General features: G+C 40.4%; 1 long non-coding RNA gene across 1 annotated transcript; it reads left to right on the forward strand.

The window, feature by feature from the left end:
• The first annotated feature begins 221 nt into the window (after positions 1–221).
• On the forward strand, positions 222–22840 carry LOC133495576 (uncharacterized). Its single transcript, XR_009793609.1, has 2 exons — positions 222–18840; positions 19347–22840. It is a non-coding gene; the product is annotated as an uncharacterized LOC133495576 (long non-coding RNA).
• Positions 22841–25331: the final 2491 nt, after the last annotated feature.

A 25331-nucleotide genomic window follows, 5' to 3' on the forward strand; every position in this document is an offset into this window, starting at 1 on the left:
TAAAAGTAGGAGTTAATCCTCCAACTACATTCATATACACCTACATGTATTTGAATTAATCTAAAAAAATATTAATCTGGAGCAACAGTTATATGGTTTGTATAATTTTAATTAATTTTACCTTGAGTACAAAACAAAATATTGCAGTAATGGATACATTTTTTTTGGTCTCACTTTTTTTTTTTTTTAAAGGGGGTGAATTATTTTTCCATAAATTAAAAAAAAACAGTAGCACGTACAGTATAGTAGTAATATAATACATTGTGTTCAAGATCACTGGTACGAGACAGAGAAATGGATACCTAATTCGAGGTGTGTAAAGTCCATGTATTGGCCGATGGGAAAAGGAAATGCCCAGATTTTTTTATACTGCTGCCTCTTGTTGAGGGTCACCAGGTAGCTGGAACCTTCACATGCTTTACAAACAAAGTTACTCTTCGTAATTAGTTAGTCAATAAGAAGTTGAGACTATTACTCTTTGAAAAAACAATTTTAACAAGTTAAAATATTAAAATCCTTGTCTGTGCTTTTTTTAAAAAATACCCTGAGGGTCAAGAGTTGCAGTACCCACTACACCCCATTTTTAATGCTGCTTTTACACCAGACAAAGAAAACTTTCTCTCAATGTTACTCGTGAGTGTTTGACCATGTTAGTTGTGTACACAATGGGTACAGAAAGTATTCATACGCCCTTGGAATTTTCACCCAAAAGTTTTCACACCCTTTGCTATGGATTTAGTAGAAGCACACTTTGGAGCTCATGCAGCCATCAATCTTTGGAATTATGTGACAAGTTTTACACACCTGCATTTGCGCATTTGGGGATTCTCTGCCATTCCACCGTGCAAATCCCCTGCAGTCTTGTTCGGTTGGATGGTGAATGTTGCTCAACAGCTATTTTCAGGGACCTCCAGGGATACTCAATTGGGATTAAGTCAGGGTACAAGCTGGGCCATTCACAAACCGTAACGGGGTTATTCTGAAGCTACTCCTTCGTTATTTTACCTGTGAGCTTCAATTGTGTCGCTACGACTAGAAAAGGCAAAGAGACCACAGGGTGGAGTTTCCTCTGCCTTTTTAGGCCATTTCCAGTAGCCATTTTTACTTTCCTTTTCTAAGCAACAAAGCAACAACAATGGTGACCATGGAACAGTGTCTGCTAGAACCTAGCTAATCAGAAGACATTTAATTATGCCACATTATCGATCAAGAAAGCGGCATACATTGTATGTGGAACCGAGAGGAACACTGAGTATGTCGCTATAGCATGTGACTGAAATGGACCAATTGCAAGAGATGATCTCCACAGCATTCTACACACAGCAACATTATTTGCCGTGTCAGCATTAAGCAACGCAGAGGGCCTGGGCCAATGTGTGGGTCACATTACGCAATGTCAAATACAAAGAGACTTTTAGAATTAAGGCCAAAAAATTCTGTCTTGGTCTCATCAGAGGATGAAACAAAATCTTAATTCTCCCCATATTTGACTCCTTCAGGGGTTTTATAGCATACTTCACGCTGCCTTTCACCTCTTGCACAGAGGAGAGACTTCCCATTGGCCACTTTCGCAAAAAGCCCCAACTTCTGGATGGCTACAGTGATGGTTGACTTTCTAAACCTCCCTCCCATCTCCTGACTGTATCTCTGGAGCTCAGCCACAGTGATCTTTGCACTCTTCTTGATCTCTTTCACAAAGGGTCTTCTCCCACAATTACTCAGTGTGGCCGGACGGCCTGTTCCAGGAACGGTTGTGGTTGTCCCAAATGTCTTCCATTTAAGCATTATAGTGGTATTAGGAACCTTAAGTGGAGCAGAAATCTTTTTCTATCATTAACCAGATCTGTGTCTTGACACAATTCTGTCTGAACTTTTCAGTGAGTTCATTTGACCTCGTGATTTTCATCTGCTCCGACATGAACTGTGAGCTGTAACATCTTACATAGACTGGTGTGTGGTTTTCCTAATCAAGTCCAATCACTTTAATCAAACACAGCTGGACTGAATGAAGGTGTATAACCAATTCAAGGATGATTAGAAGAAATGGACAGCACCTGAGTCAAATATGATTGTCACACCAAAGGTTCTGAATACTTATGGCCGGGAGATATTTAAGTTTTTCTTTTTAATAAATCTACAAACTTTTCAACAATTCCATTTTTGTCAAAATGGGCTGCAGTGTGTACATTGAGGAAATAAAATAACTTAAATGATTTTAGCAAATGGCTGCAACATAACAGTAACGAATTAAAAGGTGTCTGAATACTTTCCGTACCCACTGTACACTGAACGTGAATTGACTTCATTCACACCACACCTACCGGAAAAAAATATTTACTTGGTAGATATCAACACCATTTTTTATATTTCTTGATTGAGGGACTGTCCCGTTGAAGCCAGTTTACATACACAGTGCAAAAACATTTCATTTTTTTGTCTTACTGTCTGAAGTCAAATCAGACTATCCCTCCCCCTTTTCAGGTCAATCAGGATCAGGATTTCCTCAATACCACAATAATAGAGAATTTCTTAAAGGATTTTACATTTTTTTTAGGTCAAAAGTTTACATACATTTCCTGAAGTTCAAGTAGCATTTCCTTTGAACTGCATGAATCGGGTCATAAAGTTTGGGTAACCTTCAAGCTTCTAACAGAAATCTGCTGGAATCCTGGCCCATTCCTCTTGAGAGAACTGATGTAACTGAGTCAGGTTTATTTGGTGGCCTTGCTCGCACACGGCTTTTCAGATCTGCCCACAGATTTGTGATGGGATTAAGATCAGGCATTGACTTTATCCTCAAGCCACTTTTTAATCATTTTGGCAGTATCCTGAGGGTCATTGCCCATTTGCGCCCAAGTTTTAGCTTCAGAGGTGATGTCTTGAGATGTTGCCTCAATATGTGTGTAATATTCTTCCTACATGATGCTGTCTATTTTATGAAGAGCTCAATTTCCTGCTGCAGCAAAACAGCCCCACAACATGATACTGACACCTCCATGCTTCACAGTTGGTATGGTGTTCTCAGGTCTACAAGCTTCCCCCCTATTTCCTTCAGATATAACATTGGTCATTATGGCCAAACAGCTCCAATTTAGTTTCATCAGACCACAGGACATGTCTCCAGAAGTTAAGCACTTTGTCTTGATGTCTTTTTGCAAACTGTATACTGTCCTTTTTATATTTATTTAGGATCAATGGGTTCATTCTTGATGAGTGCCCTTTCAGCCCATGTTGGTGCAGGAGTCATTTCACTGTGGCGCATGACACTTTCTAACCAACTTCATCCAGCATCTTTCCAAGGTCTTTAGCTTTTGTTCTGGGGTTGATTCCCACGGGTCCGACGCAGGCGCTCATCATTTTCCATGAATGTTGTCATGGTGGGATATTCCCATGATGTTTACACTTACATACAATTGTTTAAACAGATTAACGTGGCACCTTCAAGCATCTAGAAACTGCACCCAAGAATGAGCCAGAATTGTGGAGCTCCACGATTCTTTCTGTCATTCCATTGACGATTAATTTTAATTTCCCCATAATTTCAAACAAGGACGCAGTGTTTGAGATGTGGCCTTATCTACATACACACGTCTGCTATCAATTAACTCACACGTTGTGATTTAACCTATCAGGACCTTCCAAAGCCATGACCTCATCCTCTGGGCTTCCCCATGTTATTTAAGGATATACTACTTTTTGTGTATGTAAACTTTTGACCTCAAAGAAAATGTGAATTTCTCTCTCTCATTATTGTGGCATTTAACAGAATTAAATAATTTGGGTGATCCTGACTGACCTGAAATTTATTTGACTTAAGACATCCATCCGTTCATCCATCCATTTTCTCAGCCTCTTATCCTCATGAGGGTCGTGGGAGTTCTGGAGCCTATCCCAGCTGTCATCCGGCAGGAGGCAGGCTAGACCCTGATCTTGTTGCCAGCCAAACGCAGAGCACATGGAAACAAACACCCAAACTCACAATCACACCCAGGACAATGTAGATTGTCCAATTAACTTGTTTTTTTTGATGCATCAGGAAACCAGAGTGCCCAGAGAAAACCCATGCAGGTCGAGGGAGAACATGCAAACTCCACACAGGCAGAGCTGGGATTGAACCCTGGTCCCTGGAACTGTGAGGCCAACACTTTACAGCTGCTCCACGATGCCGCCTGATTTTAGTGAGACAAAAAAATCAAAAGTTTTTGCACAGTGTATATCAACCTCTGCGTTGAACTGTACCTCTGCTTACCTTATCTTTATGTGGTGTCCCTGCAGTCAAATGTCCTGACTCACTAACTGTGAAGTCATGGGTGTAGAATCTGTGTGGGTGCATTTGTATGTAAATTTGCCATGCTGCTGCATTACATATTCGAAATTCAGAGAGGTTCGTTTATAGGCATGGTTAAAGGAGAAGTCCAGTCGTTTGGATTAACGATGTATCCTATAGGTCATGTCATATGTACTTGTACCTTGAAAATTTGAGGTTAATCCACTATCATTTAATAGTATTTTAAGATTTTTATTGGCAATTGTGAATTTTCAAGTATGCCGCCATTTTGGCGAGTCACATGACCTACATGCGCGGATGTGACGTATTACATGCGAAATCATCACCGGTTTGTAGTGTCTTCACATGCCGTACCACCACGACCGGACACTGTAAAATACCTTACTGTATCGTGAAATTTTGCCATAATTCAGATAGAAATAATCCGCCGGGTTAGAAAAAGAACCATTTAAGGACAGGAAACCGGAGTGCCTGGAGAAAACCTATGCAGGCACGGGTTTGAACATGTAAACGCCACTTTTCCACACACACAGTCACAAAACACCACAAAACTCTAACCTTCGTCCTCATAACTGTAAGGCCAACAACGCTTTACCACCTGAGCTACCATGCGGCTGTTGTAGTATTAACTTCCACCAAGCCAAAGATCATTTCATTATCACTTGGACCCCGGCGACCCTATTAGCTAAAACAACTTTTCCCACAATATAAGGCCTACTTTTCACTGATGGGTTCTACTATCCTTCATGGCCACGAGTGCTGTCCTCGGTGCAGTCCTCCGCTGGCTGGCCAAAGTGCATTCCAAAATCGATAAGATGGATGAATGCTGTATCCCGCGCGTCGGCCTCCGCGTAGTCAAACTCGCGTGATTTCCGTCCAAAGAAACAGAAATATTCAACGTTATTTACAGCCACAGGTTCAAATGTGTATGGACGTATTCCTCTGTCTTCCCGAACAATCAATACTGGATTTCTTCATGAGATGATGAAAAATCCAAAAAATCAGCACTGGCCATAATTGTTTCCCAACGAAAGTGAGCCTTTTTTGGGGCATGTAATGCGTCACATCCGCGCACGTAGGTCATGTGACTCTCCAAAATGGCGGTGCCCATGAAAATTCGTAATTGCCAATAAAAATCTTCTCAAAACACCATTAAATTTACCTCAAATTTTCAAGGTAAAGTACATATGACGTGACCTATTCGATACATTGTTAATCCAAATGACCGAACTTCTCGAATTTCACAATTGATGAGTGGGTGAGGCCAAACTATTTGCACACAACAATTAAAAATATAAATTTCCACTATATCCCCTTTAGTTTTTAATCCAACCAAGACCTTTTGGACAATTCCAGTTGAAACAAGATGTTTATATACTCGGCATGTAACGATATCTACATGTCTACACAGCAATCCCTTGTTTTTCGCAGTTAATTGGGGACCAGAACTACCGTGAAAAGTGAAAACCCGCGAAGTAGCGGGGACATATGTTTATGCGGGTACCAGAATAAAATATTCAAACAGTATTTGTGCTTTGCATATTTGAGACAAAAAGAGGTATTTAGGTCAATCTTTAATTCTAAAACCTTAGAAAAATACAGTAATATACAGGGCTGTGAATTGAAGAGAAAATCTGAGGATTCTGGGCCCCAGACACCAAGCAACTTAAGACGTAATATGGTATATTCTGAGCATTGGTCTCAATAAGTAAATATTTTACTAGTGTTGGTGTACATTTTTCCACATAAAATACCAATTAAGTTTTGTCTTTTGAATTGTTTATTTTTGATGGCATCTCAACTGTGTCTGACCTAAATTAAGTTACCCCTTGCTCCTGTGCCCTCCTTGAAATCTCTATTAATTGCACTTGTATTTCATCTCTTAATCAAAAAGAAAGTAAAACATTTTAAATTCAATGAAATGTTTATAAAACAAAACTTCATTTCAAAATGGCTGTAAAAAATCATGCTCAATATTAAAGTGAGAAATACCTGTTCCAAATAACACTTTATTCTTTTATAATGTCCTGTTATCAATGGCTTGTTCCAGGAAAATGCCACAATATCTCTTGTTAAAAGTGAAAAAAACCTAATGTCTCTGATCTATTATACTATTTACATTTATTCTTTTCTTCTGGCTCTTTCAATTCCTCACTGCATCACTGCCAGCTATTTTTTCAATTCAGCTTTCATTAATACTATCTATTAGTTGCTAGTTCTATAGTATTTGCATTTTTCTTAAGTATTTACAATGTCTGTCAATGTTTTTTCATGTTCTTTTTAACACCATCTCCTTCATTTTTGCAATCTTGCTCTTTTTCGTCTTTTCCTTCAGCTGGTCTGTGTGCTCTTTCCTTGCCCTCTTTGCGTCTCTCTCCAACATCTCCTTCGCTTTCCTTTTTGATGGCATCTTAACTTTGTCTCACTAAGCACCCTGCTCCTGTGCCCTCTAAGTCTTGCCTTCTCCACTTTCTCTTCATTGTAGGCCTTTTATGATGTCCTCAGATTTTGGCGTATTTTGATGTCAATTGGTTCATGAAGGAAGTCCTTCTTCTTGAATAAATCAACAGCTGACTTCTGGTGCTGCAGAATGTAGTATTTCACCGTCTGTAGAGCGCTCAGTCTGCTGACATTCATACTTGGTGACCTAGAATCCATTATGTCACCCATTAAACTGAATGCAGCTTCAACTCATAGAAGTGGCTACGCACAGCCTTCACCATCTTGAGAAGGTGGGGCGACTTTCCCTTTGCATAAACAGCTGGCCACCAATCGTCAACTCTCCCAGACTCCCAGACAACTATCTTTGAGGTAGGCTCTGACCTCCATGTCATCGCTGTGAACGTCTGCACTGGACAAAACATTTCGGACCATTTTGGTAGACGGTGAAGACACTGTAAAACAACATTGTGACCACAGATGACTGGATCCACAGCTGAGAATGTTTGCAGTACTTCACTCTTCAGCGGCATGGTTTTTTTGCATGTACTGTCCACACTACATCTGCTGACTTTGCCTTCTGGACAGTGGAGTCATCGTTTCTGCAACCCTTAGCGATCTTTCTTGTAGGTGTTCCCATGAACATATCTTTACCTTTCAAAATATTACCTGCATTGCTCTGGTTAAGCTTCTGGATATTCTTTGGCTCCGGACTCTGCAGACACTGGTTTGACAAAACATGACACAAATTCTGTAAGGAGATCAACTTGCTTATCATGAAGCTTGTGGATCATAGGCTGCTTCATTTCAAAGAACAACATGCTTCTTTAATAAAGGCAGGACAGAGATGTAGAAATGGCGAAAGAGCCTTGTATAGGTTTTATGATGAGACAAGCGCTTGATGATATGATGTTTCCTCTCTTTCCCATCTTGCATCATGTTCTTCTTCTCCAGAATAATGTGAATGGTATGGATAGTGCTTCTGCCAAGAGGACTTTGTCTTCCTATGACAGAAATGAATAATAAAATAAAACCAGAGCATCTGACAGATGCACATGATCCAAAGCCACCAAGTCTGTGTGCAAGGTGTCCACCTGAATTACACTAAATGATGAAAAGTGACTGAGAACTACTTGCTTTGCGCTGGGAGAGAAGTAGCTCACGAGTATAGCTAGAACTCTCTTGTTGTTGTGTGATGTTGCCTCATCTATGTTGAATGAAAAATGGCAGGTTTCCGGATCACTTATTAGAGCATCAGCCATAGTTTTTTGCCAAACCTTACTTTATAAGCTGCAGAGGTTCTGTCCATCGACAGTGTTCAATGCCTTCTTATCAACAGCAGCAGCTTTCATCAATTCAAGGATCCTTGGCACCATAGAAAGAGAAAGCGAGTGTTCAGCGATGAATCCTAATACCAATCTCAATGCGGAGGAGTAGCAGCTCGACACTGAGCCCTTCCCGGATGACCGTGCTTCTCACCCTATCTCTAAGGGAGAGCTTGGACCACCTGCAGAGGAAACTCATTTATGCCGCTTGTATCGGGATCTTGTTCTTTCGGTCACGACCCACAGCTCATGCCCATTGGTGAGGGTAGGAATATAGATCGACTGGTAAATTGAGAGCTTCGCCTTTCGACTAAGCTCCCTTTTCACCACAACGGACCAATACAAACTCTGCATCAATGCAGACGCTTCACCGATCCGTCTGTCAATCTCCCGCTCCATTGTTCCCTCACTCGTGAACAAGACCCCAAGATACTTGAACTCTTCCACTTGGGGAAGGATCTCATCCCGGACCTGGAGAAGGCACGCCACTCTTTTCCGACTGAGGACCAAAATTCTCAGATTTGGAGGTGCTGATTCTCATCCCAGCCGCTTCACACTCGGCTGCAAATCACGCCACTGAGAGCTGGTGATCACGGCTTGATGAAGCCAACAGAACCACATCATCCCCAAAGAACAGAGATGCGATGCTGAGGCTACCAAACCGGACACCCTCTACGCCTCAGCTGCGCCGAGAAATTCTGTCCATAAATGTTATGAACAAAATCGGTGACAAAGGCCAGCATTGGTGGAGTCCAACTCTCACCGGAAATGAGTCCGACTTATTCCCGACAATGCGGACCAAACTCTGACAGCTGTCGTACAGGGACCGGACAGCTCGTATTAGGGGATTTGGTACCCCATACTCCCGAAGAACCCCCCACAGGACTCCCTGAGGGACAGGGTCGAATGCCTTCTCCAAGTCCACAAAACACGTGTAGACTGGTTGGGGGAACTCCCATGCACCCTCAAGGATCCTGCCGAGGGTGGAGAGCTGGTCTACCGTTCCACGGCCTGAATCCGAGACTCGACTTCCCGACGGACCCTCCTCTCCAGTACCCCTGAGTAGACCTTACCAGGGAGGCTGACAAGTGTGATCCCTCTATAGTCTGAACACACCCTCCGGTCACCCTTCTTGAAAAGGGGGACCATCACCCCAGTCTGCCAATCCAGAGGCACCATCCCCGATCTCCATGCAATGTTGCAGAGGTGTGTCAACCAGGGCAGCCCCACAACATCCAGAGCCTTTAGGAACTCTGGGCGAATCACATCCACCCCTGGGGCCCTGCCACCAAGGAGCTTTTTAACTACCTATGTGACCTCAACCCCAGAGATAGAAGAACCCGCCTCAGAACGCCCAGACTCACCTTCCTCGTGGGAAGGCATGTTGGTGGAATTGAGGTCTTCAAAGTATTCTCCCCACCGACTCACAACATCCCGAGTTGTCAGCAGTGCCCTGTCCCCACTATACACTGTGTTTACGGTGCACTGCTTCCCCCTCCTGAGACGCCGGATGGTGGACCAGAATTTCCTCTAAACCGTCCTGAAGTCGTTCTCCGTGGCCTCACCGAACTCCTCCCACGCCCGGGTTTTTCCCTCAGCGACCACCGAAGCTGCATTCTGATTGGCCAGCCGATACCTATCAGCTGCCTCAGGAGTCCCACAGGCCAGAAATGCCTGATAGGACTCCTTCTTCAGCTTGACAGCATCCCTCACTGTTGGTGTCCACCAACATGTTCGTGGGTTACCGCCACGACAGGCACCGACCACCTGACGGCCACAGCTCCGGTCGGCCGCCTCAGCAATGGAGGTGCAGAACATCGTCCACTCGGATTCAATGTCCCCCACCTCCTCTAGGACGTGAGCAAAGTTCTTTCGGAGGTGGGAGTTGAAATTCCTTCTGACAGGGGAATCTGCCAGCCGTTCCCAGCAGACCCCCACAATACACTTGGGCCTGCCACGTCGTACTGGCATCCTCCCCCACCATCGGAGCCAACTCAACACCAGGTGGTTATCAGTTGACAGCTCCGCCCCTCTCTTCACCCGAGTGTCCAACAGGACCACAAAGTCGATCATCGAACTGCGCCCTCGGGTGTCTTGGTGCCAAGTAGACGTGTGAACACCTTTATGCCTGAACATTGTGTTTGTTATGGACAATCCGTGATGAGCACAGAAGTCCAGTAATAGAACACCACTCGAGTTCTGATCGGGGGGGCCGTTCTTCCCAATCACGCCCGTCCAGGTCTCACTGTCAATGCCCACGTGGGCTTTGAAGTCCCCCAGCAGAATGATGGAGTCGCCAGAGGGAGCGCTCTCCAGCACTCCCTCGAAAGCAGGGGTGGGCAAACTTTATGGTTTGGGGGCCACATTGACTTTTAAAATTTGACAGACGGGCCGGGTCAGCACAACATACAATACATATTAAAAACTGCATTTGTTAACAGTACAAATCAAACATAAACAGAAAAAAGCCTTGAAGTATTAACATACTTTTTAATGAGAACAGTGTTGTTGATCACCCATTTTAGCCGGTGCATCGACGTCTGGTGGTATTTCTGTTGTAGCAATTCTCAGAACAGATCTGAGCTGTTCATCACTCATCTGGGATCTGTGGGGTGCTTTGTTGGTTTTCATCACACTAAAAGTCGGTTCACACACACATATGTAGAGCCAAATAACACCAGCATCCTCTGTGCCATCTTCTGGATGTTTGGAAATTTGGCTGCACTTAATGAAGCATAAAACTCATCCAGTTTCAGGGAATTGAATTTGTCCTTTAACACCATGTCACATTGAAGATCAATCAGTTACAACTGCAACTCCTTTGGCGCCGTTTCCGGGTCGTGTGAGAAAGGACATGACACCAGCTGAAGTGCCATGTCAATTGTTACAAAATCACAAAACCAACAGCAGAATTCCTCATGTAGGTCATCCAGTGGTTTTCTATACTTTTTCACATGTCGCGGGGCCTCTTGTAACGTAGCCGGTGTGGGGAAATGAGCAAATGACTTGTCTCAAATTTGCTTCGAAAATAAAACCAGCTTGTTTTTGAAAGCTCTGTTTGCTTGCATTTCATGAACAAACTGGTGTTTCCCTTGTAGCTTCACATTCAGCTCGTTCATGTGTCTCAGTATGTCCACACTAAAAGCTAAGTCACAAAGCCAATCTGTGTTGTTCAGCTCCGGAAAATTGTCAGTATTCTCAAGTAGCTCCAAAAATGAAATAATGTCCTGTTTGAGCTCCCACACACGTTGACATACTTTTCCCAAACTTAACCAGCGGAGATTAGAATGGTAAAGTAAGTCCGTGTGATCAGCATCAGTTTCTTCAAGAAAATGAATAAACTGACGATGGTGAAGTCCCCTTGCTCGAATAAAGTTAACGAGGTTCACAACCGGCTTCACTACGTGGTGAAGCTGCAACACAGATTTATACCGTGCTTCTACGTGAATTATGCAGTGTAGGAAAATTACCTCCTGCTCAGGGTTGTCCTCTTTCACCCTGGCCTGAATTCTCTTGAGCATCCCAACGTTTTTTCCTGTCAGATTTGGTGATCCATCTGTGGTAACGTTGGCGAGCGTACTCCACGATAACTTGTGCTTCTGTATGACCGCTGACACGCTGTTAAATCAATCCTCTCCACGTGTTTTTCCTTTCAGGGATTCCATATCCAGAAACTCCTCCGTTATCTCAAAATTCTCATTAATCCTTCTGATAAAGATTTTAAGCTGAGCGGTGTCCTTTATACCATGGCTTTCGTCCAGTGCCAAAGAATATAATGCAAATGACTCCGCTTTTTTGTTTAGTTTGCTAGTTAAGTGTTTGTCAATTACGTCAATACAGCGAGTCACTGACCTGCGTGACAAGCAAATTTTTTCGAACTTGTTCTTGCTCTCAGGACATAAAATACTTTGCCGTCTCTACCATGCACTCTTTAAGAAACTCCCCTCCAGAGAAAGGCTTGCTTGCTTTTGCTAGTTTGAATGCCAGTAAATAACTTGTGTTCGTGCTTGCTTCTTGGATGGAAGTTGCTCGAATAAAGGTGTTTTGCTGAGCCTGCAAGCTAGCTACCAACCTGTCAGCGGTAGCCGTAAGTTTGTGTTGAAAGATTGCTGGCGTAATTAGCATGCTTGGTGGTAAAGTGATGGCTGATGTTGTACTCTTTTAAAACTGCAACGGTTTCTTGGCAAATAAGACATACAGCCTTGGACCGGACTTTAGTGAAAAAGTACTGAGGTGTCCATTCTTTGTTAAAAACCCGGCACTCACTGTCGACTTTTCTTTGACATTGCTGTAGATAGGTTCTGATCTGACCAGTAGAAGCGATAACTGGAGATGGCTCGGGCTCCGTAAAATCAAGACACTGCGCCTACTGCATCACCTAATGTTGAAATGCCTGGTGCTACAAGTCAAATTAAATAAATGCAATCATTCACATCAAACCTTAATTCTGTACAAATCTTCGGCGGGCTGCATGTGGCCCGTGGGCCGTAGTTTGCCCACCACTGCTCTAAAGACTCCAAAAAGGGTGAGTACTCTGCACTGCTGTTTGGTGCATAAGCACAGACAACAGTCATGACCTGCCCCCCTGCCTGCAGGCGGAGGGAGGCTACCCTCTCATCCACTGTGGTAAACCCCAACATACAGACCCCAAGCCGGGGGGCATTAAGTATAGGTATATTCCTATTACCTCCTGCTCAGGGTTGTCCTCTTTCTGAATTCTCTCTCTGTCCTGAATTCTCTTGAGCATCCCAACGTTTTTTTCCTGTCAGATTTGGTGATCCATCTGTGGTAACGTTGGTGAGCGCACTCCACAGTAACTTGTGCACCTGCTCAGCGTCGCTCCCCATGGGCAACCCCTCTCAAGAGTAGTGGTGCCAGAGCCCAAGTGGTGTGTAGATAAATAGTTTTCTGAATGTAAAGTTGCTCGATGAAATGGAGGTGCGCTCACTGTCCAACAGAGTAAACAAGCAAAAGAGGAATGAATGGGACAGCATATGTGTGGTTGTCAATGCTGCAGATAGGGGTCGGGAACCTTTGGCTTGCGAGCCATACCTGGCTCCTTTGATGGTTGCATATGGATCGCAGAGCCCTCATAACAACATACTGTACATGTAATTTCTGTTGCGTGGGCAACGCAAATGCCACAGTGACAGTTTGTCCTAGTAGGGTATTCGTAGTTTGATGTCCAATACGGCAATCGATGTGCGCAGGTGCAAAGGGGTCAAATGCAGATCGTGTCGGAACAACTAGTTGTGGAAACATATTTGACAATGATCATTCTAAGACAAAACGATCAGTCCCGCAGTATTCGGCAAGAATAGACAGAGGTGGTTGAGAGAGAAGGTTCTGCTGTGTTCCTAAATTAGGACAAAATTGCAACTCTCAAATATGAAGCGACACTTTGACATGGGCCCTTCCATCAGAATATTCTGCAGGGGCAGCAGGAAGAAAGCAAGTCAAGAGCTACTTTTCAGAGTCCAAGTTAGTCAGCAGCAAATCAGTGTTAACCCTAACCCAACAAGGTTAATGGAATTCAGATAGCTCTGCTTGCGCTTTAGCAATTGTGAGAAATGGAAAGCCATTCACAGATGGGGAGTATGCCAACGCATTCGTATTTGATGTTGCCAATAAACATTTTGACAACTTCGCATAAAGACAAAATAATAAAACGAATAAAAGAGGTACCAAATTGAATTACGTTCACAATTAATGGAAGTCTCAAAGTCTGCATGAAGCATCAACTAACCTATTAAACATACTTTAAAGCCATCAGCAAAACCATGCAACACCAGAAGTCACATTAATGGTAAAAAGTACTTTTGTCATCATTGGTTAGCAACAGCCTAACAATGTTATTTAAAAGAATTCAGAGACTTATTGTATTCTAAAAGTTCTGGTCTTACATAAAACGCGCAAATATACCTGTATTTAGTTTTTAAAACATTATATGGTTCTTTTGAAATTAAATTTAAAAGTCGAAAAGGATCCCGACCCCTGCTGTAGAGACAGAATAGCGGACACATGCTGAGCTACAAAATAAACGGTCAAACAAGAAGGTAGACGTGAAACAGAAAACCACTGCCCACCACCAAAGTGTAGCCAAAACAGGCAGAAGAACCGTAATTAAGGATGACACTCCTCTCATGTGGCTGAGTCTGATTACCCCAAGGTAAATACCATGTATGCCCTATGAGAGAGGTTCTTGCATAAATGTATGTAGAGTATATGTAATAAATTCCAATGAATTCAAATAAAGCACATCATATCGAAGGATATAAAAAATGTTCAATTATGCTTAATTAAGCAATTATTTTTTATACACAGTAGAGGAGACGCAGTTCCAGCCACATGCTACATGTTCGTTGGATGCGTCCACCGTCTCTGGTCTGTCACAGATGTGGAGGATTCCTCCAGTTGGAAAAAAAAAAAAGCCTTTGAATTTACTTCATTTGAAGATGTCTATCAGTTGTGCATAATTACAATGATGACAATGTATCCCTCTTCAAAAAGGAAAAAGTAATTTGAACCGATTTTAATCATTTGAGGTACATGTTCTAATTAAATTCAAACGATTATTTTTTTCAGTGCTTTCATCACTGTGTAATTTATGTGGAGGAGTCATCCTCAGGGTATCTGACGCAATTACACTCTAACAATCGGCTGCTGCTGCCAGCCCAACTGGCTGTGTCCTTGCTGTGCTGGAATCACAAGAGGAAATTGTGAGGCCAATTAGCAGCATAAATGATCGCCTTGATCAATTTTTAGGCATTCTCACAAATATCAGTGATTTGTTAAATAAACTGGTTAAAAAGTGGATTCCAAGGCCTTGCCTATTTACATCAATGAAATCAAATTTCAGGCAATACCTCATCAGTGCTAAATGGTCATGTGTCTCAGATGTATTATAAGTTTTCCAGCATCACCTCTCAATATTGCCAAAGCACCAACAACTGTTGAAGCGTGCGTACACCAGCAATGAAATTAACTTGATGTACGGACATTTTTATTTCTGTCTTGATACATCTGAACTTTGCCATGAAAAAGAATGTGAGCTACATTTTTTGTGGGTACGTACATTTGTACCCGAGGCCCCTGGAGTGGCTTCCCTGGTCTCTAGATCTCAACACCAATGTAATCTTTGGTGGCAGTTGAAAGTCTGTGTTGCCCAGCGACAGCCCCAAAACATCACTCCTCTTGAGGAGAGGTGCACTGATGAATGGGCCAAAATACTAGCAAGTGTTTGAAAACCTTCTAAAGACTAAATAGAAAACATTGACCTCTTTCATTGCCAACTAAAGGTAAAACACAGGAATGAGATGACCTTTTGTTATTGACCAAATACTTATTTTCCACCAAAATTTGCTAATAATTTCTTGGGATTTTCTGGATTTTTTTACCCCATAATTTTTGTCTCTCATAGGTGAGCTATACCTGTGATGAAATTTACTTTCTTTTTAAGTGAGAAAACTACAGAAGTAAATTAGTGCCACCAAGATTTGAATTTGAATTTGAAATGTATTGTGATCACATTTTCAATAGTTGTATTTCAGTGTAACTTTTCAATGTTAACAATTCAACTGGCTACAATTCACTGTCTGAAATTCAACCAGCTACAATTTGCTGTCAGAAATTCATCCGGCTACAATTCACTGTCTAAAATTCACCAATCCAGTTACACTTTCTTAGATGTGATGTCACGTGACTAAGAAAGCATAACTGCGATTGGCTGGGTGTTCGGTTCTGACCTGAGGTAACCCTGCCTGGTGGCACAGACAGTGAATTTTAGACAGAAAATTCTAGCAAGTTGAATTTCAGACCGTGAATTGTAGCCAATTGAATTTCAGACAGCGAATTGTAGCCACTTGAATTGTTCACATTGAAAAGTTAGACTGAAATATAACTATTAAAAATGTGATCATAATACATTTCAAATTCAAATCCTGGTGGCACTATTTTACTTGCATAGAAAATGTGCAAAATTAGTAGCTGATGAAATACTTTTTGCCCAACTGGATATACAAATATCTCATTGGTTTTGTTCAATCAGATCAACTTACTGAACCATGGCTTTTACATACACAGATATTTTCACTTTTGAGGTTTAAATAATGTTATATATATATATATATATATATATATCTTCATACTCACTCAGAACAAGGATGCAAGGTGACTTAACATTCAAATCAGAGGTACTTTTTTTGTCGGTCTACCGTTCAGTTTACAGTAAGCAATGTAATATTTTTTCACAAACTATTAACTTGGCGGCGGCACGGTGGCTCAGCTGGAAGGCATTGGCCTCACAGTTCTGAGGTCCCGGGTTCAATCCCAGACCCGCCTGTGTTCTCCCCGTGCCTACGTGGGTTTTCCTCGGGCACTCCGGTTTTCTCCCACATTCCAAAAACATGCAACATTAATTGGACACTCTAAATTGTCCCTAGGTGTGATTTTGAGTGTGGCTGTTTGTCTCTATGTGCCCTGCGATTGGCTGGCAACCAGTTCAGGGTGTACCCTGCCTCCTGTTCGTTGACAGCTGGGATAGGCTCCAGGACTCCCGTGACCCTTGTGAGGATAAGCGGCTAAGAAAATGGATGGATGGATGGATATTAACTTGGCATAAAACCTTGACCTGTACGACTAACTAATCATTTTTAGTTTGATATGCAAAATTTAATTTGTTGGATTTTTTTTGTTTGTTTTATTAACCCAGTGTTAGTTGTATTATTTTTAGCTATCATTTTACTTGCTCATCAATTTTTAATTTGTTAGAATTATGATGGGGGAAGGGGGTCCTTGGAGCCACTGTTTGGAGTCCCTGGCTGGCTGTGCCCACAGTTTGTAAATGACATTTCTAAACAGTCAAATACAAATGGCTAGAAACAAAGCACTGTCAGGTTTCCATGAGGGAAACCTTTTAGGAATAGTGTCAATAATAAATAGAGGACTAAATAAGTGAACAAACCTACCTCTTTGTAATATCACAAGGCATGGAAACACCGTAATAGTAATTGTCGCTCTTTCTCTTTTCCCTGACTATAAGGTTCCTTCTCTTATTCTTTCAAAGGCTACAAAAAATTCACACACACACATACTACAAAAACAAAGGTAGCATTCTGGTATCTGTAAACTAAATAACATATATAAGAATTGCATGCATGTTTCCTGGAACTATTGTAGAACAAATATACAACTTGTAAAGGTTACAGTGCATGCAAACTGGTTATTTTCTAGTATCAATACAGTCAATTGATTTCCTTCAAAATTGATTTAAACCAATGTATTTTCATCCAGAACGCTAACTTGCCATGCGCAGATCAATCCAGTTTGATCGTAGGTAAATAAATCAATCCATGTAATGAATGAATCAAATCACATTCAATGTTTCAGTAAATCCATGCCTGTTATGTACAATATATATTATAGATATTTTTCCTCTCACAGTTTCATATAAAGTCAGACTAAACTTTTCCTTTAGGATGATCAATTAGGATTACCAAAATTTGAATTTGCTACATGCTAGAATGAGCGTTTTTTTTTTTTTCCCCCAATTAATTTATTACGTTCTTCAAAGTCAGAGGTTTGGATGCAGTAACACTACCATCCCTTTAAACAATCTGGGAGAACACTGTCGATGTCATTTCTTTGGAGCCTTCTGATAGTTTCACTGACATTTGCGTTCGAGACACACCTATGGATCCATTTTAACTCTGCACACATGAAATACACATTTTTGCGTGTGTATACATCATCATGGGAAATTCATAACAACTCAACCATGGTATCAGGAAGAAAACTGTGGACCGGCACATATGTCCAGTTCCTCCTTTGATGAGGATGATTCATGTTGGGACATTGGTCGGGAAACAAACATACACTAGTTGTAAAACACAGCAGAAAGATACACAACTACATGACTAATGCATTAATGTATTAAATACTTTGCTTTTTTTGTATCATGAGATTTGTGTGCAAATTGTATGGCTTGAGGATAAATAAATTGATCAGTCATCTCATAATTAATAAATCAGAATGTAATTGGAAATCTAAACTGAACCTATAGACAGAAGGATTTCTCAGTGTATGTAAGATTACTTTTGCTGTTTGATGCTATATTATTGAACTACTTGTGTACCTACTACCTGCTGATGCTGGTAAAAACAAGTGTGGAATACTACACCACCCATTTGTGAGTATATGCAAATTTAACAACCAGGAACAAAACATAAGACTAGACGACAAATGTAAATATTTGTGTTAATTTGATTATGCAGAAATAATGGGTTGATAAAGGACATGATGAATGATGCACACCATTCCTTCCATTTTTATGACGTTAATATGCAGATTATACATAGGAGCTAATTTTAACAAAATGTTATATATATATATATATATATATATATATATATATATATATATATATAATTATTTTTTTTAAACAAGCTGTTTAAAAAAATAAATGGAATCTTTTATTTTGTTATAAAATATATTTCACTCAGCTGAGTGTAAAGGATTCAAATACATCTATGAAAGCAATTAGCCAAACTATAATTTACAAATAAATACTTGAATTCTGAGATTTTTAGCATTTTTGCTTTAAAAAATAAATAAAAATGTATGGAAATATTTTTTTTCAAAGCAGGCCAGTGGTTAGTGATGTCATGTCACAGCAAGCATGTTGCAACCGTGTTCTGGGTTTGAGCCAGTTCACTTGCTTGTGGTCTTTTCTGCAACTGCTTGGATGGCTTCTACCCAACTGTTTGAGATGACCTGACAATGAAAGGGATGGTAGGTTCAAGAAAGATTTAAAATTTTAAATAACAGGCAAATTTTACATCCTAGAAATTGTGGGGTTATTTCATTTGCTTCAGTTGGTAGGAAATATTTTTGCATTTGTCATTACCTCCGCCAAGCACAAAATGCATTGCTTTGATCATTGTTAGTTAGAATTGCTTGAACTACATTTTACAAAGTACTGCAAATTTACAGAATTGACATTTTGTTGTGTGGGGAGAGGCATCATTACGCAAAAACTCCCACAAACATTTAGGATGGGTGTCTGTATTGAAGAGAAACATCATCTTTTGGTATAAATCCAGACAAAAACGGGTGAAGGTGAATGTAGTTTTATTTTTGTTTGCAGTTTGTCACAACGGAACTATTAATCCCACCCCACAATTAGTGTTCCACGAACCTTCCGCTTTTTTTTTAGATTTTTTTTTTTGCCATCCTCTTTCAACAAGGATTTGGCCCGCAAATTGACAAAAACTATATATACTTTTTTACCTTTGCAGAATGTTTCTACTCATCGGAGTGCCATTCAAGATTATATTAAGGAAGGGGGTGAGTCGCAAATAATCAAGTTAATGTAATTCTGTTCAAACTCGTTATAAGTTCAAGTATAAACTTTTCATTCTAAATCATAAGTGTTATTTGAAACCGATTCAAATTACATCATCAAGTCTGTTTCAGTGGATGTCCTCAGCATAAAGGATAATTGGGTCGTTTTCAGATTTGATTAATAATGGGAAAAGGACTTGTTGAAAAAAAATATAATTTAGCATTTCTTATGCCACCTTGGTTTTATAAATTTCTCCCATGCTGAATCATCCTTCCTTAGTCGTATTTTAAAGAAGTTATTAATGATTTAATGTCTTGGGGATTCCTAGTAAAGGCAATCCTAATTGACAGCAAATAGTGATAACCCATTGGAATAAACTTTTTTTTTTAACAAGTCAAAAATTCATAATAGTTCAAACAAACACCTTGATTAAAATTGTGAATTACACAATGTGCTGCCATTCAAACTGTGAATTCAGGTCTTTAAATCACCCTCACAACTCATGAAACCCATTTGACCCTCCTCTGTATAGAGTTGGAATAATGGGAAAGATATACAAAAGTCACTTTCACAAGTTCAAACATTTCTTCGAAATTTATTTTGCTGTCTACTATTCTTTGAACGCAAAATGTCTGCCTCATCCTGCTTTTTCAGTTCAGAGATCCTTCTGGTGTCTTGCAAGAACATCATGAAACTATTTTCACTGGCAGTATCAGTAAAGACTGCAGATGGCAAATAAGTACTGTTTTTAACAAAACTAAAAACTCTTCAAAAAAAAAAAAAAGATTTGTGTTAGGAAAAGGTGTAGAAAGCAACAACAGAAAAATTCTACACAGTATCCAACAAAAGTATTGGAACAGCAGGTTCAATTCCTTTGTTTTAGTTGAAGTATGGAGACATTTGCGGTTTCAGAGCAAAAGAAAACGTGAGACACAACACCTTTTGTTAGGACCCACACACTTTTCAAGTGATCAAAGTATCAGACCAAACATTATTAACTTAGTCAATAACATAATTAATTAATTATTAAATAATAATAATAACAATATTTGGTGGCATAACCCATACTTGCAATAACAGCATCACCATAATGTTATATTCGTCATTTTAAATGGTTTTCTATGCCTTTACTGCAGAATCTTTCAGTTGTTGTTTATTTATGACTGTTTCTCCCTTCAGTCTCCTCTTCAGTAGTTAAAATGCATGGTCTTTTGGGTCATGGTCTGGTGACTGACTTGTCCAGTCCAAGACCTTCCACTTTTCCAACCTGGTTTTAATATGTTGGCAGTGTGTTTTTGGTCATTGTCTTGTTGCATAATGAAGCTTCTCTCGGTTGTATTTTTCTTTAAATTGCCAGAAAAAAATGTTTTTGTAGATTTTGGAATGCATTCTCCTGCTACTATCATGAGTTACATTGATTAAAGATTAGTGAGCCTGTTCCAGGAGTAGTCATGCAAGAACTCCACCTTGCTTTACAGATGAGCTCGTTTGTTTTGGATCATAAGCAGATTATTTCTTTCACCAAGTTTGGCCTTTCCATTACTTTGGTAGAGGTTATTCTAGGGATGATTAGCTCATAAAACCTGTTCCAAAACTTTTGTCTCACATCTCTGTACTTCTTGTCAAAATCTAATCTGACCATCTTTTTTTGCTGATGAGTCATTTGGATCTTGTGGTGTGACAAAGTTTGCAAACAGTGGACTAATACCTTCACCCCTAACTTGTGGAGGTTGGCAGTGTTGTAATTGACTGTTACTTTGCGAGTTACTTCACAGCTGTCCAATGTTTCTGTCACCAACTGCTGTTGATGCCCTTACCTGACCTGTTCTGTCTGTTGCTTAGTACAGCAGTAGTTTCTTTTTCAGGACATTCCACGTTGTTGTACTGTATTGTCTCTACCAAAATGTTTGTGCAATAACTGATTGATTTTCTCACTTAGCTTCAAAATGCTTTGCTTTTCTCCCACGGAAAGCTTTCTGATCTTCATGTTTGCTTAACTGCTGAAACCTAAAGCCTAAAAATAAGGATATAATGTTTGCGCTATCTATCTAAAAGGCAAAATCTGAGCAACTAGAAACGCTCATCAGTCATGTTCCAATAACTTTTGCTCACTTGAAAAGTAAGGGTGTTAAAAAAAAAGTGATCTGTCCTGAGTTGTTTAACACATCCATCTATACATTTTCTGAGCCGCTTATCCTCACAAGGGTTGCGGGAGTGCTGGACCCTATCCCAGCTGTCAACGGGCAGGAGGCAGAGTACATCCTGAACTAGTTGCCAGCCAATCGCAGGGCATTCACACGTTTTTGGGATGTGGGAGGAAATCAGAGTCCCCGTAGACAACCCACGCAGGCATGGGGAGAACATGCAAACGCCACAGAGTGGGTTCTGACATTTGAACCACAGTCTTGAGAACTGTGAGGCCAATGCTCCAACCAGTTGCCCACTATGCCGCTTTAACACTTCTAGCTATAAATACCATGAAATAAATGTTGGAATTCAAAATCTTTGCCTCTGAGATACGAAATACTAATAGATACTGTAACCCTCACTAAGATAAACCAATAATAAATCATGTACAGTGGATTCAGTACTGTCTGTATCTTTGGGTTTCTTACTTTCTTCTGTCACCTTTATGATTGGGACATAGATTATGTAATACTAGTTTTAAGGGCTCTCAAACCTGTAGCTAGAGATAGAATGTTTGAATTGTTTTGACCTTGGGTGCCTGATCATGTACATGAAATACATCTGAAACCAAGGATGAATTATTGATGTGCTAAGCTTTTTTGTTTGTTTGTATGTTTTGTTATTGTTTTGGTGGTTTACCTCTTGGTGATTTCAGTGGTGTACATCAATTTCCACCAAGGGCAAATCATAACAATTGATCATTACATTCATTTGTGCTCTTTTTCTCATCTTAATCATATTGAACGACTTATGCATGCATGTCTTGTACCTGCTTCTGCACTGGTACTGTATGTACAAAACATTATATCATCCATTGTTCTTTTCTTGAATACTCACACGGGTCTTTTTTATGTGGTTTGTCCTAAGTTACATTTAAACATTATATTGTGGTGCTATATATATTTGATAATAATGACTTGGTATTCGATCATTCCGATGAAAATAATGTAAGTTGAAAATTTTCTGGAGTAAAAATTATATTTTGGATACAAGTATGAAAATTAATGTGCAAATGTGAGAGACAAGGTACAGAATAAAATTACAGTTTCAGGTTTGTATGTCTTTTTGATAGTTATTAGTTCTCATGATAAATTTGTTTTGGGATTAAGCTTGGATTGTAAATAAAGCATAATGTATGGATCATCATATTGATTGCAATTGTGTTTTCACGCATTACAAACTTCCGCATGGATGTTTATGTTGTGATTTTTTTTTGTAAGATTTGCCTTTTGCATTAAATAAAATACTGAATAACATTCATTTTGTTTGTACTTTTCAATCTTCCCTTGATATCCACAGTGTAAATGTTAGGTATGAATTGTGTTGCTGTTTTTTTGCACAGGACATTTTGAACATTTTGTGAAAACCTTTTGTCTTGAATTGAAATATTGTGAGACGGGTTGACGTTAACTATAAAAATGGGAGAAAAACTATTAGATCTAATGACTAATGCAACGTGATGAAAAAACACATTTCAAATTACCAAATGATTGTCTACATTAAAACAAACCAAAATGCATTTCAAGCATGTTTGATGAAAAACTTGGCCAAACTGGGTAAATGACACCAGTTCATCCCTTGGCCTCTCTTTCTGCGAAGACCAACTGCACTGTTCACTATAAAACAACAAAACGTACATTTCAAATGTCAATATTCACTCCTGATTTGTGTTCATTGGTTCATTGTCCCTCTTGATTAATTGATGTTGTAAATTAGAAGACTGGAATACAACTGCCTAGGTTGTACAACAAGTTGGATACTAAAGAACGAGAAAAGGATCTCTACAGGTTGGCCAGAAGGATAGAGATGGGAAGGATGTGCAAGTGAAGGTGATTAAGGATAGTTAATATGTTGACTGATGCCAGTAGTGTGCTAAGTAGATGGAAAGAGTACTTTGAAAAGTTAATGAATGAAGAAAATGGGAGAGAAGGAAGAGTAGAAGAGGCAAGCATGAATGACAAGGAATTGGCAATAATTAGTAAGGGTGAAGTTAGAAAGGGACTGAAAGGGTGAAAAATGGAAAGAAAGTTGGTCCTGATGACATACCAGTGGGGATATGGAAGCAATATGGAGAGGTGGCTGTGAAGTTTTTGACCAACTTGTTCAATAGAATACTAGCGGGAGAGAAGATGCCAGAAGAATGGAGGAAAAGTGTGCTAGTCCCAATTTTTAAGAACAAAGGTGATTTTCAGAGCTGTTATGGGAAAGAGCAGTGGAGGCTAGACTCAGGACAGAAGTAAGTAGCTGCAAGTAACAATATGGTTTCATGCCTAGAAAGAGTACCACAGGTGCATTATTTGCCAAGAGGATGCTCGTGGAAAAGTACAGAGAAGGTCAGAAGAAGCTACATTGTGTCTTTGCAGACCTAGAGAAAGCTTATGACAGAATGCCAAGAGAGGAACTGTGGTACTGCATGCGCAAGTCTGGTGTGCTGGAGAAATATACAATAGTACAGGACATATATGAGGACAGCAGAACAGTGGTGAGATCTCCCGGAGGTGTGTCAGAACAATTTAAGGTGGAGGTGGGACTGCATCAGGGATCTGCTCTGAGCACCTTCCTGTTTGCGGTAGTCATGGATAGGCTGACTGATGAGGTTACATTGGATTCCCCTTGGACCAAGATGTTCGCAAATATTGTGATCTGCAGTGAAAGCAGGGAGCAGGTGGAGGAACAGTTAGAAAGATGGAGGCACACACTGGAAAGGAGAGGAATGAAGATTAGCCGAAGTAAAACAGATTACAGTGGTACCTCGATTTTTGAACGTCTTAGTTTTCATACAAATGGGTTTTTGAATGAAAATTTAGAGATTTTTTTTGCTTTAGTTTTTGAATGAAAATCTGTATTCCAGCACCCCGACCAGCTGACCCACGACGATTTGTTATTGTGCTTTCGAACACAACCCCGAAAAAAAAAAAAACGGAAAAGACGTAACCCGTGCGTTTGACTCACACACTCCTCTGTGAGTGGACGTTTCCCCAGTACTGTTGTGACTTTTTTTTCTTCAAATTAAGCAACATTAACCCCTTGGCTTTTTTCCCCATCATTATTCCTTGTTTAAAGTTATTCTGCACTTTTGTTGATTAAAAAGGTTTACAAGGCTGCTGGCCAAGTCCCTATAGATACAGCAATGCACTCCCAGCCTAGCATACTCTACTAGGCTAAAGCATACATTTTAAACAAAGAATAAAAATGCACACATAACACCCTCGAAAGAATTTCTATTGGGTTAGATCTGGAGACTGGCTAGGGCACACCAGAACCTTGACATGCTTCTTACAGAGCCACTGATTTTCCTGGCTGTATACTTCGAGTCATTGTCATGTTGAAAGACACCAGCCACGACCCATCTTCAACCTGACTGAGGGAACGAGGTTCTTGCCCAAAATCAAACAATACATGGCCGCGGTCATCTTCTCCTGATTACAGTGGGGTTGTACTGTCCCATGTGCAGAAAAACACCCCCAAAGCATGATGCTACCACACCCATGTTTCACAGTAGGGATGGTGCTCTTGGGATGGAACTTATTATTTGTCTTCCTCCAAACACGTTGAGTGGAATTATGACCAAAAAGTTCCATTTTGGTCTCATCTGACCACAAAACTTTCTCCCATGACTCCTCTGTATCATCCAAATGGTCTTGTCCATATTACAAGTTGGCGTCTCACTGATTGTATTGGGTGGACAGGTGTCTTCATGCAGCTAACAACCCCACACAGGTGCATCTGATTCGGAATAATACATGGCGTG

Source organism: Syngnathoides biaculeatus, chromosome 22 (genome assembly GCF_019802595.1).
Source record: "Syngnathoides biaculeatus isolate LvHL_M chromosome 22, ASM1980259v1, whole genome shotgun sequence".
NCBI lineage: Eukaryota > Metazoa > Chordata > Actinopteri > Syngnathiformes > Syngnathidae > Syngnathoides > Syngnathoides biaculeatus.